We start from the raw sequence: 16868 nt of genomic DNA, 5'->3' as shown, positions 1-16868 counted from the left end.
CACTTTTCTACTTCTACTTCGACTTCGTCTTCGACTTCGTCTTCGACTTCTGCTTCGCTTCGACTTTGCCCGGGCTTCATTCAGTTGCAGCTTTCAGCTTTCAGCTTTGAGCTGCTGTGCTGTGCCTATGTTTTTCGTGTTTGTATTTGGCATGTTGAGTGTTGAGTGGCACAGTGGCATTTGCTGCTACGTGCGTTGCTGCCAAATGCAAACAAGACCCGCAAACAACAGCAACAACATCAACAACAACAACATCAACAACAACAGCAGCCGCAATGAGCATAACAAACAAAATACACGCTCTGACAACCGCACGATTGAGCAAAGCTATACTCTGTATACCCTACTATAAAAAAGTCCAAAATTTAACTCAAGTCATCAATCAACTGCAAACAAATTAAAAAAAAAGCAAAATCAAATTCCGAGCAAAGAATTTATTAATATTCGTCAGCTAAAATAAACGAAATTCAAATAAGTTTAATATTTTAGGTTTAGGTTTTCAACTTGAATTTATTTTAATTCAATTCAATTCACTACAAATTATTAAAGTGTGATAATCATGAAATTAAATTGGACTTTTTTTCAAACCGTGTGATAATCAATTGATAGTATTTAAAAACGATATTTAAAAGTAAAATCAAATGAAATTTGGTACTTAAGTGCTTTCATTTAATGCAAAAATGTGATAGGCATTCATAATTATTAAAATCTAAAATAAATGAAATTCAAATGAATTTAATACTTTATGCTTAGGTTTTCAACTTAAATTTTTTGAAATTGAATGAGTTCCAAATTCAATTGTTTTTACCACAATCTAAATTATTAAAGTTTGAAAATCATTTGATAGTATTTCTATTCTGTATTAAAATCAAATTAAATACAATTTGCTACTAATAACAATTTGATAAGTATTAAATATTAAAGAATAGGTTTTCTACCTTATAACTTAAATTGAAATATTCACAATTTACTGCTATTTAAATTATTAAATTGTGTTAATCACTTGATAGTATTTTAGAATTCTCATCAAAAATAGAATCAGTGATTTTATTCAACTAAAAAATGTGATTAATTTATAAGTATTTATAAGCTGAAATAATAAATGAAATTAGAAAAATTTTTAGTTCTCAACCTTGCAACTTTAATTTAATTATTCACACTACATTACAATCTAATTTTTTAAAGTGACTTAATAATTTGATAGTATTTGAAAACAATATTAAAAAAAAAATTTAAGTTAAATTTACTACTTCAGCGATTTAGCCTGAATTTGAAAATTAAAATAATTTTATTAAACTAAACTTTGATGCGGGTCAAAGTTAAAGCATACATATATCGTAACATATTTACTTCTCTAAATTTCTTTCGGGAAGTTCAAAAAAGTTCAGCATTATTTTATAGCGTATTTCCATATGCAACATGAAAATGATTTGATTTTCGCTTGCTTTTACTTATTGTTTATGCTTTCACTTTTTTTTCGTCCTTTTTTTTGTGTGTGCGACAAGCAAATTATGTTTGATTCCTCCGCTTTACGACCTCAGATTGTATTTTTGTGGCACATTTCGAGCTGTTTGTGGACGTGGCCTTCGTTAGCTCCTTGCTTTAACAGGAAAACTTGTTAATTAATTGCATACCAAAATTGGTTGTGTGCTCATCTTTGGGTTTGTGTGTGTGTGGCAACCCTGGCAGATGCGATTAGTATCGTTACTATCGAATGATTGATAAACTACGATATTGTTATAGATTGTTTATTTAAATCTTAATTGAAATAGTTCATATCTATTTCGTAAAGTAGGCAAATCTGAAATGAATTTAAGTATTTCAAATATAATTTCGTTCGTTCACACTAAGTAGGAAATCTGGGAGTTGCAATGAATATCGTTACTATCGTTTACTATCGAATGATTGATAAACTACGATATTGTTATAGATTGTTTATTTAAATCTTAATTAGAATAGTTCATATTTATTTCTTAAAGCAGACAAATCTGAAATGAATTTAAGTAATTCAAAAATAAATTCGTTGGTGTTCACCAAGTAGAAACTCTGGCAGTTGTAATGAATATCGTTACTATCGTTTACTATCGAATGATTGATAAACTACGATATTGTTATAGATTGTTTATTTAAATTTGTATTGAAATAGTTCAAATAAATTGAAGTATTTCAAATATATATTCGTTCGGTCACACCTAGTAGTAACTCTAGCAGTTCCAATGAATATCGTTACTATCGTTTACTATTGATATATCGTGAATCATACACAAACAAAGGAATTGTCATAGATATTTGTTTCATTTCAAATATGTTTCTTAATGTTTATTTCATATGTTTTAGTTGTGCAAATAAGATAAGATGATAAAATCGGAAATAGATTGAAAATTTTCGGAAAATGAATACTTATGTGCATGAGTAATTATGAAGAAAGTAATGTAAACATCTTGGGGCCCAAAAATAAAATCAATATATTTATGTATAGCAGCGAAAGGCACATGAAAAACGAATTCAACTTGTTGCGTAATTTGAATCGGCTGCGCGCCGTCAAGTTATTTGTATTTGTTATCCTTTGGCATTTGTTTGCATTATCTCCATATGGAATTAGACGCTCGTCGCAGATAAATGATTACCATTTGCAATTTGAATTAAAGCTGATTTGCCAGAGGAGTGAGGCAGGAGGAAGGAGGCAGGAGGCAGGAGGAAGCGGGATGTCGATTTCCAAATGCCATTTACAGCCTTTTGTCGCTCTTGGCATGTTGCGTGTGTCAAGTGCTTAGTCTAATACAATCGATTGATAATCCCAGCGCAATATGTTCAATTTTCAAATACACACACACACACACACACGTGCACACAGAGATACACTTGGGAGGAGCAGCCTGTGTATTTGTTGTGCTTTTATCGTCTTTGTACTTTTGCTCTCGCACGCTCTTTGCTTGTCATCTCTCTTCATCTCGTTCGTGCCTATTTCTTTTTCTTTTCTTTTCTTTTTTTAACACGTACTCTACGTATTTAATTTACCCTCTTCACAAAGCGAGCAACAACAACAACAATTGGGAGAGCTGTCTACTTGCGCTCGCATGCGAGAAAAAAAAGTCTACGGCCGGGTTTCAATTTTGGCGAATATTAATATGTTGTAGTTGTGCTTGGTCCGGCGCTAGTTTCGTTCTTCGCACTCGAACAGCTGTTGCAGGGATATGTTCGTTGCTGGCAAACGGGCAACATCTGTCACAGTCCCACTCTCACTCTCACTCTCTCGCTCTCTCTCTCTCCCTTGCCAAGAAGCATCGCTCAGTTGGCATGTTGACAATGATAATGAAGCCCGCGTCTGGGCGCGAGTTGCTAAGCAACAGGTAGGCCCACAATTTAGCTTTGCCTGCTCACACACACACACACACACACGGAGAGAGAGTCGCTGTCACAGCATGCAGCTGTTTTTTCGTTGCTTGTTGGGATAGGAGGCGAAGTACTTCGGCTGAAACTTCGTGCCTTTCGTTTGACGTCGTCGCCTCTGCGACAAGTCCAGGGAAATTTAAGCACCACACTCTCTCACTCTCTGTGATTCAGTTGTCGCTGTCACGCACGCACGCTGCTCCTCTCGCTTACTCTGTCGCTCTCTGTACGCTCTCTCGCGCGCTCAAGTTGTGCTTGAAAATTTCCCTGCAGGCGAACACTGCACTGTTCGCATGCCATTTCTCGCATGCGATAAATGCCCTCGTCGTTGTTGTCGTCGATGGCGTCGGCGTCGGCGACGTCGGCAGCAGATTCGCAAGAACGACGCGACGTCGTCGCTGCTGCTGCTGCCGCTGCCGAAATGAGGGAATTCGTCGCTGGCGTCGTGTTGTGTGTGTGTGTGTGTGTGTGTGTGTGGACTGTGCGACTCTGGCGCAAAGTGATTTCAGTTCAGTTTCAGTTGCTAGTTCTCGTTCAGCATTGCCGACGGCACGACGTGTTTGTTCTTGTCTGTTTGTGGGCGCGGGCGCCGAAACAGCAGCAGCTGAAGCTGAAGCGCAATTCGCAATTCGCAGTTCGCATTTCGCTTGCCAAACTAATACGACAACAACAACAATAACAACAACATCGATAACAACATCCACGACAATCGGCGACAAAACAAAACAAACCGAAACAAAACAAAACAAAGCAAAACCAAACCAAACAAATCAAAGCAACAAACTGTTTGTTCCTTTTGGTTAGTGCATCGCAACATCACAAAGTGTTGTTTATGTTTTTTTTTTTTTTTGTATTTTCAAGTGCAAAACACAAAACAAAACAAATTTCAAAAATAGTGTTTGAAAAATATTCTGAAAACTAACTGCAAAATAGCGAAATACAAATTTCGAAAATTTTTGGCAAGTAAATAATACTCCAAATTCAATTCATTCGCGAATAGAATAGAAAACATAAATCACAAAACGAAAAGAAAATCATTCATAATTAAATAAAGTTTCTTTAATTTTCACTTTTTTATTGTCTCAAATGCAGTTTGGCAACTTTTATTTTATTATTGTTGTTGTTGTTTAAGTGCTTAAGGGCAAAACTAGGCTTAATCTTGATTTAAATATTCATATGGTTTTTTTTATTTTTGGTCGAGTGCAGTTTGTGGTTCTAATTGAAATCAGTTTTCAAATTAAAATTCAGTGCAAACTTTTCACTTACGATGATTTTTCACTTTGCCAAGTGACTCTTTTTTTTTGTGTTTTTTTTTTTTTGGGGTGTGTGTTTTTTTTCTGTTGTTGTTTTGCATTCATTAAAATTAATGACTTTTAAGATAATTTTTCGTCAGTTTTTTGCTAACGGGGATTTGTTTGAATGACCTTGAAATGTTGAAAGCAATCATGAGGCGACTTTAATTCGAAATTGATGCATTAAATTTATGTTTTGATTGAAACTATCCTCTCAGATTTTAACGCAAACACTGATTATACTCGCTCGATCAGTCAGTTTTCCAAATAAACAAATTCTATTTAAAGATACTTTCGCGCATTTTGTCAAAATATATCAACGAGCTAAGCGATGTGTAATCGAATTTAATTATGGAAATTCATTTTAAACTCGACATTTCTGGCGATAATTTCCAACTTCAATTCGTTGCAAGCTAAGCTTGCCCCAAAAACTATGCAACAAAATTTGATGTTAATTGCCAAAATGTGTGAGGCAATGTTGATGTCTTCTTTTAGACCTCACAAAAAGCCAGTGTGTGTTTGTATATTAATATGAATGAGGTTGAAGAGAGCCAGAGAGAGAGAGAGAGAGAGGGGGGAGAGGGAGAAAAAAAAAAGCAAACAAAGGTAGCCCAAAAACAACGTAAATAGTTGTGCATACTTAATTACATGTTGTCCCCATAACAAAAATAACAAAAACAAGAGCGAGAGCGAGAGAAACATCAACAAAAAGTTTGAGTTGTTTTTGGCTGTCTTCATTTGTGCGCTTGTTAAATATTTAAAGAGCTTTAATTTTTAATTCAAAATCAAAACCAAAACCAAAAGCTGAAAGACCTAACACAAAAATGAGAGAGAAACACAAATAAATGAAGTGAATTGTAAATAAAATGGCAAACAAAAGGGATGGGAAGGGGGGCGGGGGGCGGGACCATGCCCACTACTAGGATCTTAGCAAGCCATTAGCAGGAGCAAACAAGAAAAACAAAAACAATTCTGAAGCACTTAATTTCATTGCGCTGTTTAAGTTGCAGCTGCCGTCGCAATAATTATAAAAAATTGCTCATACGCCACGTTGCCGCTTCGCATCTTCTTCTCTGCGTGTGTGTGTCTGTGTGTTGTGGTCCCAGCTGTATGTGTGTGTGCGAGTGTGGATACATTTTTAAGCACATTTCATTTACAAGCACAGCGCATCTGAGATTCAAGCTTTACACACTGCATTTCTGTGGAAATATTACGCATACGCCGCATGGGGCATGAGTCTGAAATTGAAATTGAAATGTGTACAAACATGTGCACCCTGAAGTATTCACATACGTTACGCTCTGCCACAAGTAAAGCCGCCCTCTAATGTCTTTCATTTATGGCTAAAAACATTGTAAATTGCTGTCAATAATTTTTATTTATAGTTAATTATAGAAATTGCATATTTAGCAAGTTAGAAAACTTTTCAATAAAAGATGTATTATACAAAAAGTACTAGAATATACTAAAAACTACATTTGGTATATCGATATACTATTATGTTGAAAATATACCATGGAGTACAAAATATACCAGATTGTCAGCCAAAGCAACTAGTTCTAAAAATATTCAAATAAATACTGGAATATACCGAATTTACCATAGAGTACAAAATATACTAAATTTTCAGTCAAAGCTACTTTTTCAAAATATCTACAAAAAATACTAGAATATACCAAGTACTATATTTGGTATATCGATATACTATTACTGTCAAAATATGCCATGCAGTACAAAATATACCAGATTGTCAGCCAAAGCAACTAGTTCTAAAAATATACATACAAATAAATACTGGAATATACCGAATTTACCATAGAGTACAAATTATACTAAATTTTCAGTCAAAGTTACTTATTAAAAATATCAACAAAAAATACTGGAATATACCGAGTACTATATTTGGTATATCGATATACTATTACGTTCGAAATAGACCGTAGAGTACAAAACATACCAGTTTGTCAACTAAAGCAACTCATTCTACAAATACTAGTATATACCGAATACTATATTTGGTATATCGATATTCTTTTACCGTAGAGTTTAAAATCAACCAGATTGTCAGCCAAAACAACTCATTCTGAAAATATACAAAAATACTAGAATATACTAAATCGTATATTTAGTATATCGATATACAATAGGTGGTAAATATACCAGATTATCCACAAAATCAACTTTTTGCCATTTAGAACCATCTCTTTAATAACTTATACAAGTTTATACCAAATATTTAGTAATATAAAATGTTAGCGACTATCTTTGAGATGGGAAGAGAAACAAATAATTAAATAATTATGATGTTAGCTAGCTTTAGGCATGCTTTGAACAGCTTTTTACTTTTATCTAATTGAAATATGATTACCCGAAGTGGAACTAAGAAGTCTTGGCATTCAGTTCGGGCAAGTTTTGAATGCTGCTTTGATGACTGCACACAAAAGGGCAACACACAAAAAGTAGCTGGCAGACTCGTAAACGCAGACATTGTTGTGTGTTTCGATGCTGTCAATGCTTGCGATGTCGATGTTGATGTCGATGTTGCTGTTGCTGGAGGTTAGACGCTGTCGTTTGAGGTTCATAAAAATTTGTAAGGCTTCCAGCGAAAAGCGTAAAATGAATGGGAAATTTGCAGCTGCAACGTTGCGACTCGTTACGCAGTTCATGTAATCAATAAACATTACTTGCCTCATTTTTGATGATGTGTTTGAAGCATTCGCTGAACACACGTAGAGAGAGAGAGAACAAGAGAGAGAGAGAGAGAGAGAGAGAGAGCGAAACTATACTGAATTCATTCATAAGAATTTTGCGGCCGCTTCGTGGCATAAACAAAAGGCAAACGGCGAGAAACGAGCAGCAACAGAAAACAACAACAACAAGAACAACAACAAGAATTAGTTGAAAGCCAAAATGAAATTAAATGAGTGTAATTTGTGTAATTCGCCTGGGCCACAAGGTGGCCGCGAATGGCGCAAAAATATTTTGCAATTTATGTGCATAAATATTTGCATTCTACTTTGGCTTACTTTTACTTTGCCTGCATTTCGATTCGTGGAAGTCTGAGCAGAAATGGGACAATCAAAGCAGCAAAATTTTATGCATTTCATAAATCAAATGCATCATTTAAACAAATCTCCCACACTTTAATTTTACACACACACACTCATTTGTTGTATACTCTAACCAACAGATAAGCGAGAATACAAAAAAAAAAAAACCTTGATAACAATTTTAGAATCGTGCAAACAAATCAATAACAAAAGCGTAAAGTAAATATCAAATAGAAGGCAAATCTAAGTAATACAACAAAAAGGCAGCAAAACATTTTTGATTGATTGCTGGCAGAAACAACATCAGCAACAACAACAACAACAACAACTGTCGGTGAGTAGTCAAACATAAATAAATAATTAATGAGCCAAGTACATTGGTGTGTGTGTGTGTGTGTGTGTGCGTTTAAACAATTATCCCAACAACGAGGTAAACTAAAATTCGTAAACTCAAACAGTACTGAAAAACCAACAGAAAGGGCATCAAAAATGCTTGCAACATAACAAAAAAAACGAAATAAATAAAAATACAAAAACAACACTTTAAGTTCACCACAAACAAAATAAAAAGCAGAGTGAAAAATTCAGCAAACGAAACTTTTCGCAACTTGGCAGCATTTAATGTTGCAGCTAAAATAAAAAAAGAAAAGAAAACAATTGAAAAACAACAAACCACAAAAAAATAGTCAAAGCATAATAAAAGACATCTAAATAAATGATGTGATTATATTTGTTGTTCTTAGTTTTTACATCGTTATTTGTCACTGTTGCTCTGATTTATTGCAGATAGTTTTTCTTATTCTCTCGGTTACTTTCCATTAAGCATTCTAAAATAGACACGGAATTTTACAATTTTTTAATTTAATTTATTTTACAATTCTTATTTATATACATATCAAATTTAAATGAGCATTTCAAAAGTATAAAACATTGAAAACAAATTGAAGAAATTTACATTGATTGATTTGGTGAATTTTACATTTTTCTATTCAATTTTATTTAGGCATTTAATTAAGAATAATTACTTTTAATTATTTTCTATTATAGATAAATAAAATGAGTTGTCGTTTTACTTATTTTATTTCTTGATAGCATACAATAAAATAATATTTTAAAATAATGAACACGAACATTTCTTTGAAAATATATGAAAAGGAGTAAAGAATTTTAATTGATATTTATAGTATTATATTTAAATGCATTTTGAATTTTAATATATTTCAATTTAATTTAGTTTTGGATAATATAACGATATCGAACTGTCTTTAATTATTAATTATTTACACTTTGCTTTAACTTATTGTGGACAGAATAGAAAACAAACATTTAAAACTGTTAAAAGAACATTTTATCAAAGCATTTTAAACTGTCCAACATAAACAATATTAATTAAGTCGACACATTTAAAAGTGCACTTATTTATTTTATAATATAGAAGAGGATTGGCGAAATTTAAATTGCTTTTAACAGTATTAAAGTTCAAATGAGTCAAATTAAATTTGAATTTTTGTGTTGAGTATTTTTAAATTTTATGCTTTCAGGATATGTTTATCTTTCAACCTTTCATTATAATTCTATTCACATTTTATTAACATAAATAAAATGATTCAAATCCTTACAAAAATATGTATTTAAAAAGGCATAAAGTAAATTGCGCATTTTTAGTCAAAAAATATCTAAAAAAAAAGTAAAAAATTGCATGTCCTCTTTTCAATTTTGAATATTATTGCACTTTTTAATAAATTAACTTTTGGTTAATATTAGATTATAAAAATACATTTATTTTATATCATTTGCATTTTATGTTTCCTTATTGTGTGACGATAAAAATATTTAAATTTAAACAAATATAAAATAAATTATGATGAAAAACTTTTCATGAAAAGACTTTAAATACATAAAAAATATGAATTTGAAATATACTTTCATATAGTTATAACTATAGAAAAGAATGCAGTATTTAAACACACATATTTCTTAGATTACGTACAAATAGGAAACGCTTAAGGTGTTGTAAATTCTCTTGAAATGAATCACGATGAATTATAATTGCTATTTATATAATATGTGCATTTTATATGGTGTCACCTTAATTTCTATGTTTGCCACATCAAATTATTCAAATGTTCTTACAGCATTTTAAACACATTTCGTGTGGCCAAATGTCCATAATAATAAATCAATTTGCCAGACAGGCTTAAAGTGAAATTATGCAAATTTCGAAGCAGTCTACGCAGTTTTAATAAATCAATGAATAAGTTTAAATTGAGGCCATAAGACAACACGTCAATAAATAAGATATTTACATATACATACATATTTATGTACAATGTTTTTGACAGCAATTTGGTAAATAATGTTCATTAGTGAATTGTGCATTAACAGAATAATAATTGAGTAAGACAAAGTTCTTGTCATGAAATATATACCAAGAAATATATTATGTCGATTAAATTCCCTTTGGCAAACTCAACTCAAATGTTATTTACACACACACGTCAAAGACGTTTCTAATCGAAGACAAACACGAATTTCAATAGCAAACAACTCGAACTACATTTGATTTAAAAGCAAATCTAATATATTTGGCAAAGCAACGAAGCTTAAATGCTCTGTTTCTCATAGATGCATACCAATGTTAAATAATAAATAATGAATGTTGATTAAAGTAGTATAATGTCGCTGAAATAACTTGCAATCTTAAAATCAGTAAAGAAACTTCAAATTAAGTATATTGTTTCGTTTTTATTCAAAATATGCAATTAAGTGCATTATTATTTTTCTGTTTATTTCATCATTTCATACATAATATTGATGCACTTAACTGCAATATGTAATTGAAGTAAACCTATTTTAATGAAATGTGGTTGCAGTAATCAACATTCTATAAAATATGAACCAAAGTAAAAGTATACATATACATTTTTGTAAATGTTTCATTAATTATCCCTTTAAGACAATGCAATTAACTGCAATACACTTACTTAAACTTGGAATAATTGAAATGTTTGAGTTTTTTCATAAATGTTGTCCATTTATGTGCCGTTAGCTTACTCATTACATTATGTTTTCAATTGATATGTAGTACAAATGTTATCTTCATAATAATAATTAGCTGCAGCTAAATTAAAAAATTAAGAATATACTAAATATAAAATGCAGTTTGAAATTAGCTTAGATATTATTGCTGTTAACTTCCCTTTATACATTTTAAGCAATGCAGTCGATAATTGCAGACACAAGCTCCACTTTTGCACTTAACTGCAATGTGCCATTAAACGAAAAATGTTGTTGGATTTTTTTGACTGTCAAAGAAAACATGAATTTTAAGTAAATTATGTAAATTGAAAACTGTTTTTGCGTTGAATCAAAAAAGTGCGTTTAATTGCAATGCAATTAACTGTATTTTGCGATTTATGTGCAGTTATGTGCTATTATACAACTAAATAATGCTATAAATTGTTAAAATGAACAGTATTGCGATGATAATGAGTTTGATGGCATCTTTAATTTGAGTAATGAATTTAGCTTGAAAGGAACATTAATTATTTGCATATTTTGTTAATTAAAGCTGTTCAACCAAAAAGTTGCAGCTGTAAAATAAGTATTTGACAATGCGAGAAAGGTAAATGCGACTCATTGTTAATTAGAAATACATTCAGAGAAGAACAAACAAACTGTGCAACAATGTGCAATTGTTGATAATGATAATTCTAATGATGATGATGATGATGAGGCTGGTAAAGACGCTTTAGGCGCGAGTTTGGGCAAATAACATAAATTCAAGTGTGTGTGTGTGTGTGTGGAGAGTGCAGTGACAGCTAATGGGGAAATCATACGGAGAAAGCTAAAGAGAGAATAAACAGAGAGTGACAGAGAAAGAGAGAGAGAGCGAGAGGAAGGGAGAAACAACAAGCAAATGGAGAGCGACAGGCGGCAACAAATTTAATTTCGTAAGTGATTTTTGGCAAGACAGGTGAAGGCGTCTATAAATATAGGCGATGTCGGCATAAATTTGTCTGCCTGCTGCTGCTGTTGTTATTGCTGCTGTTGCCTGGGCTGGGACTCAAAAGACGCTACAGATCCGTGTCTACTTGCAACAAACACACACACACAGCAAGTAAAATCAAAGAAAATTCGCGCAACGTTGTAAATGTAAAAACAAAAAAAAAGACGAAATCAAAGCATTCGCATCGCAATGAGTTGAGCGGCGGCATAAATATAAATACAAATAACAAAGAATTGGGCGTTGCTGCTGAGACGTGGGCGTGGCAATATCACAACACACACAACAACAATCAAGAATCAAGAATCAAGTATCAAGTCAGCAAGCTGCTACATCGAATGGGCTGACTCGATAAATATAGCGTACGCTGAGTTTTTTTTTTGGGGGGCTAAATCAAATTGTCGCTTAACCATTTGATAGTCCACAAATACAAATACAAATACAAAAGTGCAGCGTCATGCTAGTCGGAGAGAAGTAATTGAGGGAAATGAACAGTTCAACTTCAACTTCAGCTGAAGATATATCTCATTGTGAAGTTAATTGTGTTGATTTATGCGTCTGCGATTGTTTTTAATTGCGTGCGCTTCGCTGCGTCCCAAATCTAAATTCTGACTGCCGTTAAAGTGTGCGAGAGAGAGAGAGACAGAGAGAGAAGAGAGAGAGAGAAGAGATCGGGCATTCCAGACAGCAGCGGCGGCTTTTGAAATATGAGCCCCATTTTGTGCGGTTTTTAGGCAGCCAACGAACGCCAGAGCATCCAAAAAATGGCAGACCCAGACCCAGAAAACAAAAAACAACAAAAAAAAAAAAACAACAAACGAAGAGAGAGAGAAAAAGCAGAGTCAGAGAACACACAGACTCTCAAGTTCAGAGCCAAAGATTTGGCCACGCGTGGACCGCACGCATTTTTATTATTCCCCTCTCTGTCTCTATTTTGTTGTTGTTGCTTTCACACGAAGCACAAAAAAGTAGGCTAAAAAAAAAATTGACACAAAAATTGATTTTCGTGCCTTTATCATGTTGCTTTGCCGTTTGTTCTTCTTGTTGTTGTTGTTGTTGTAGTTTCTCACACAATATTCCACTTTGTTCGCTGTTCGTTACTGTTGTTGTTTTGTGCGTGAGCCTTTCAATTTTTTGTCAGCTTGTTGTTGTTGTTGTTGCGGGTTTGTTGAACGCCCTTCATTCTTCTGTCCAGGTTTCATTTCATTTTTGTGCGCTGAACAACACTGAACACCGAACACCGAACACAGAGCACAGCAAATATTACGGCTTAGAGGCTTTCGCTGGCAGCCTCATCTGTGTCATCCCTGTTGTAGTTTGTGTGTGTGCTTGGGTAAAGACCTTTGAAGCTGAGCGCGTGTTCTCGTTGTCGTTGTCATTGTCATTGTGGGTAATCACGAAGTATTCACACTCACTCGCTCTCTCACACTCGTTCGCATATCATAAACACTGCGAACGCGAACAAAGTTATAAAACATAATTGCCACAGACTCGAGCCATTGAATGTCAATTTGTTGTTTCTACTAGTGTGTGAGCGAAAGAGTCAAGTAAATTTCATTAACGCGTAGATCTCACTCCACCAAACTTAGCAACTCTTTCAGTCGCACACACTCAACTCCACACTCCACTCAATTCGACTCAACTCCACACTCAACTCAATTCGACTCGACACACATGGCTCCCAATTGTCTGTCGCTGGGCAAGGGCAAGGAGAATGAGCCGGAGAGGCAGATGGAGAGGGAGAAGGAGAAGAGCAATAGCTGGTTGTTGCTTTTGACATTCAACAGGCGGCGACCCCTTTTGCAAAATGAGTGCCAAAAGCAAAATGCGAAAGCGGGAGAGCGGGAGAGTGAGCGCGTGAGAGAGGAGTGTGAGAGCATATCATAGAGCACTTTAAATTTGCACAGCCAACTGACAACATAGAAGACACACACAGCCACTTTTTAGCTCTCTCTTCGCTTCGCTTCGCATTCGCTTGGCAGAGTATTTCGCAGTCTCTGTGCTTGTTGCTTTTGCTTTGTATCTCTTTTCGGTAACAGGTAGGCGTCAACAATGTTTGTCCTTTGACATTTACTTCTCCATCCCGCCCGCGGCGAATGGATGGAGTCCGAAGGGGAGCGGGAAGGCAAGGCAGGGAAGGCAGGGCAACTGATGTCTGAAAATAACGGCGCTTGTTTGTAACATTTTGAATTCGTGTCACACAATGGACGCGTCATGCGTGTGTTGTATGCAAATCGAAAATCGATAAATGACAGCCGCGCATTGTGATCAATGAAAGTATAGTCAAAATATCAACAATTGAATCGATAACAGCTGAAACGTCATGGCTCCAGGCATAACAACATTTTATTTCTACCATTATTATGAGACTATGCTTTGTGGGGATTTCGTTTTTTTCTTGGTTTGAACTACCCAAAATTACAATTATAATACTTAAAATTATGATTGAAGAAACTTTTAAATTTTCATAGTTTCATTACAGTTTTTATTGAACTTTTCACCTGTTGAAACTTCTTTTGATTGCAAATAAATGCTAATCATTATTTATAATATATCACACATAAATTATTATTTATTGAAATGAATTTGCAATATTGATAATCGAATAACTCATATCACAATTTTTCTTTCCCACTTTTTCCACCTTTAAACCTAGGAAAAACATAATAAAAGTAGTAAGTTTATTGAAATTTACTAAATTTGCTCTTTCTGTATTATTTTAATGCAATTTTAAAAGTTAAGAGAAGTTGAAACTCTAATTTTTTGAGAAATTACTAAACAACTTCTTGAGTTTCTCGTTTTTGCAATGCGTTTGCATAATCCAACGGTTTTATCGGCATTCCTCGTTTGCATTTTGGCAACAATTTAATGCGCTTATCGATAATCGTCTTGATAAATGTTGGAGATGTGGCAACCCTGTCGCATGACAAATACAAACGGCACATGGAAACGTAAAAGTTTAAGCAGCTTATGGGCATCATCTACTTGGTTGAGTTCTTAACTGAATGCCTTAACGCTTAAACACGTGAACATGCCGAATGGGAGAGAGCGAAACAGAGAGAGAGAGAGCAAGAGTGAGAAAGCGAGCGCGATATTGTTGTTGCAACTGTGTTTTCATAACTAATTTCAACTGCAAGTCATATTCAGTGTGTGTTTGTGTGTGTGTGTGTGTGTGGCGCAGCTTAACAAATTTTTGGGTTCCACTTGATTTTCAAAAGAGTTTCCATTCTCTGTGCGTCAATGTATTAGTGTGTATGGATATATACATACATACGTGTGCGTGTGTGTGTGTGTGTTTTTGCTGCCTTTCATTACGCTCGTTTGTTCATTGAGTTAGCAGTTTGCTTTTATTTTATGAAAGCATTTCTATGGCGTTTGCCAAATGTAATTTTCAATTTCATGCACGGCGCCTGCTGTGTAAATGGGCGTGACACCGCCCCTCCTCAACACCCCCCTTTGGATATCAGAGAGAGAGCAGCGTCGCCGATGGACCGGGGACATCAGTGTTTGGCAGTGTTTTATGCGAGCCATAAAAATATAAGCGCCTTTAACAATAAAATACAATAAAAAACATTTTTTTCCTCTTACTGATGCGACAATATTCTGGGCCCCAAGTACAATGCATACTTCACACACACACACACACACACAAGCATAAAAATGCTTATGTTCTTTTGTTGTTGTTGTTGTTGTTGTGCTCTCTTCTCGCGCTGCAATAAAACTTAAATTTGTTGTTGCCCGCCTTTTGGGGCACAAATTGTTAATAAACCATACAAAATATAAACTGATTGCCAGGCGCTCATAAAAGCTTGCACACCACTGTAAGTCTCTCTCTCTCTCTCTCTGTGTGTGTGCCTGAGTGTGTTGTTGTTGTTGTTGTGGACATAGAGTAAAAGTAAACTGTGAACACACTCGTCCAAAGTGTCGCACTCGAGTGAGACTTATAAATAATAAACTTATGAAAGCAACTTGCGGAGAAAGCGGTTCATATAAATAAAATAAAATAAAATAGGCAAAGGCAAAAACTTTTTCAAGTAGGCGAAATGCACAAAGACATTCGCATACAAAAGCCGCTATACACCCACACACACATACACACACCCGTACACACACACACACAGCTAAATAGCAGGACAATGAAATCAGGCGGAAACTGGGAAAGATGTTGGGACGTTGATGACGACAACGATTCCCAGCACATTCAACTTGCCTTTGACACAGAAAAGCATATTGTAATGAATATTAACACACACACACACACACACACACACACACACATACACACTCACAGAGAGACGTAGCTTAGAGGCTGATGTGGGTTTCTTCTCTTCTTCTTCTTTCTCTTCAATCGAATAACCAAACAAAGGTCGTTATTATCGCGTCTAAAACGCTGATGAAATGAAGGATACTCGCTGCGATGCTACGCTGAATATTCGTTGACACATACTTCTTAATAATACAATCACTTTTGTAGTACAATCTTAACCTTCAAAAAGAATGCTAAATTATCGTTATCGTTATCGATTCAGTAGTTTGCCAAGGAGCCACTTCAATTAATCATCATAGTTATCAGTACACTCAAATCTCTTTTTTGCATAGTCAATAAAATAAGTAAGAAAGAGTACAGAAAAAATACAAAAAAAAAAAAAACAAGGAATAAAACTACAGTCGCTACATTGTACAACTGTGCTGTTTTATTCGCAAAATATACTAAAATAATATATCAAAGACAGTACAGAAATATACCAAAGTCTATATTTGGTATATATGTATACTATTACATTCAAAATATACCATAGAACACAAAACATGCTATATTTGATATATCGATACATGTATTATTATATTCAAAATATACCTTAATATACCAAATATACTACATTTGATATACTGATATAAATACTATATATTCATATACTATTATATTCAAAAAATACCATAAAGAATAAAAAACTAGCAGATTGTCAACCAAATTTGGAGATGGATTGATCGTTAGACCGATAGATGGCGCTTATTAGCGATGAGTTTATTTATTGATGCAATAATTTCATCGCTAATAAGCGCCATCTATCGGTTATTGTGGCTTGGCTAGACTTTGAAATTTAAATAAAAACATTACTGCACGATCAA

At 34.1% G+C, this 16868-nt stretch overlaps 1 protein-coding gene across 2 annotated transcripts in view; it reads left to right on the top strand.

Annotated features, from left to right (window-relative positions):
- LOC117578281 (serine/threonine-protein kinase phg2-like) overlaps positions 1-16868 on the top strand; it is a 72800-nt gene that overhangs the window by 13551 nt on the left and 42381 nt on the right. Inside the window, exons 1-2 of one of the 2 annotated variants that reach the window (XR_007955251.1) lie at positions 3934-4189; positions 7873-8066. The exons of the other annotated variant lie outside the window; for it this stretch is intronic. The gene's annotated coding sequence lies outside the window, so the exon portion shown is untranslated. Of the gene's footprint in view, positions 1-3933; positions 4190-7872; positions 8067-16868 lie in introns of those variants that run through there. 2 annotated transcript variants of the gene reach the window in all.

This window comes from Drosophila albomicans, chromosome X (assembly GCF_009650485.2).
Source record: "Drosophila albomicans strain 15112-1751.03 chromosome X, ASM965048v2, whole genome shotgun sequence".
Taxonomy (NCBI): Eukaryota; Metazoa; Arthropoda; class Insecta; order Diptera; family Drosophilidae; genus Drosophila; species Drosophila albomicans.
Note: the sequence above shows the minus strand (reverse complement) of the source record. Positions and strands in the feature narration are given on the sequence as shown.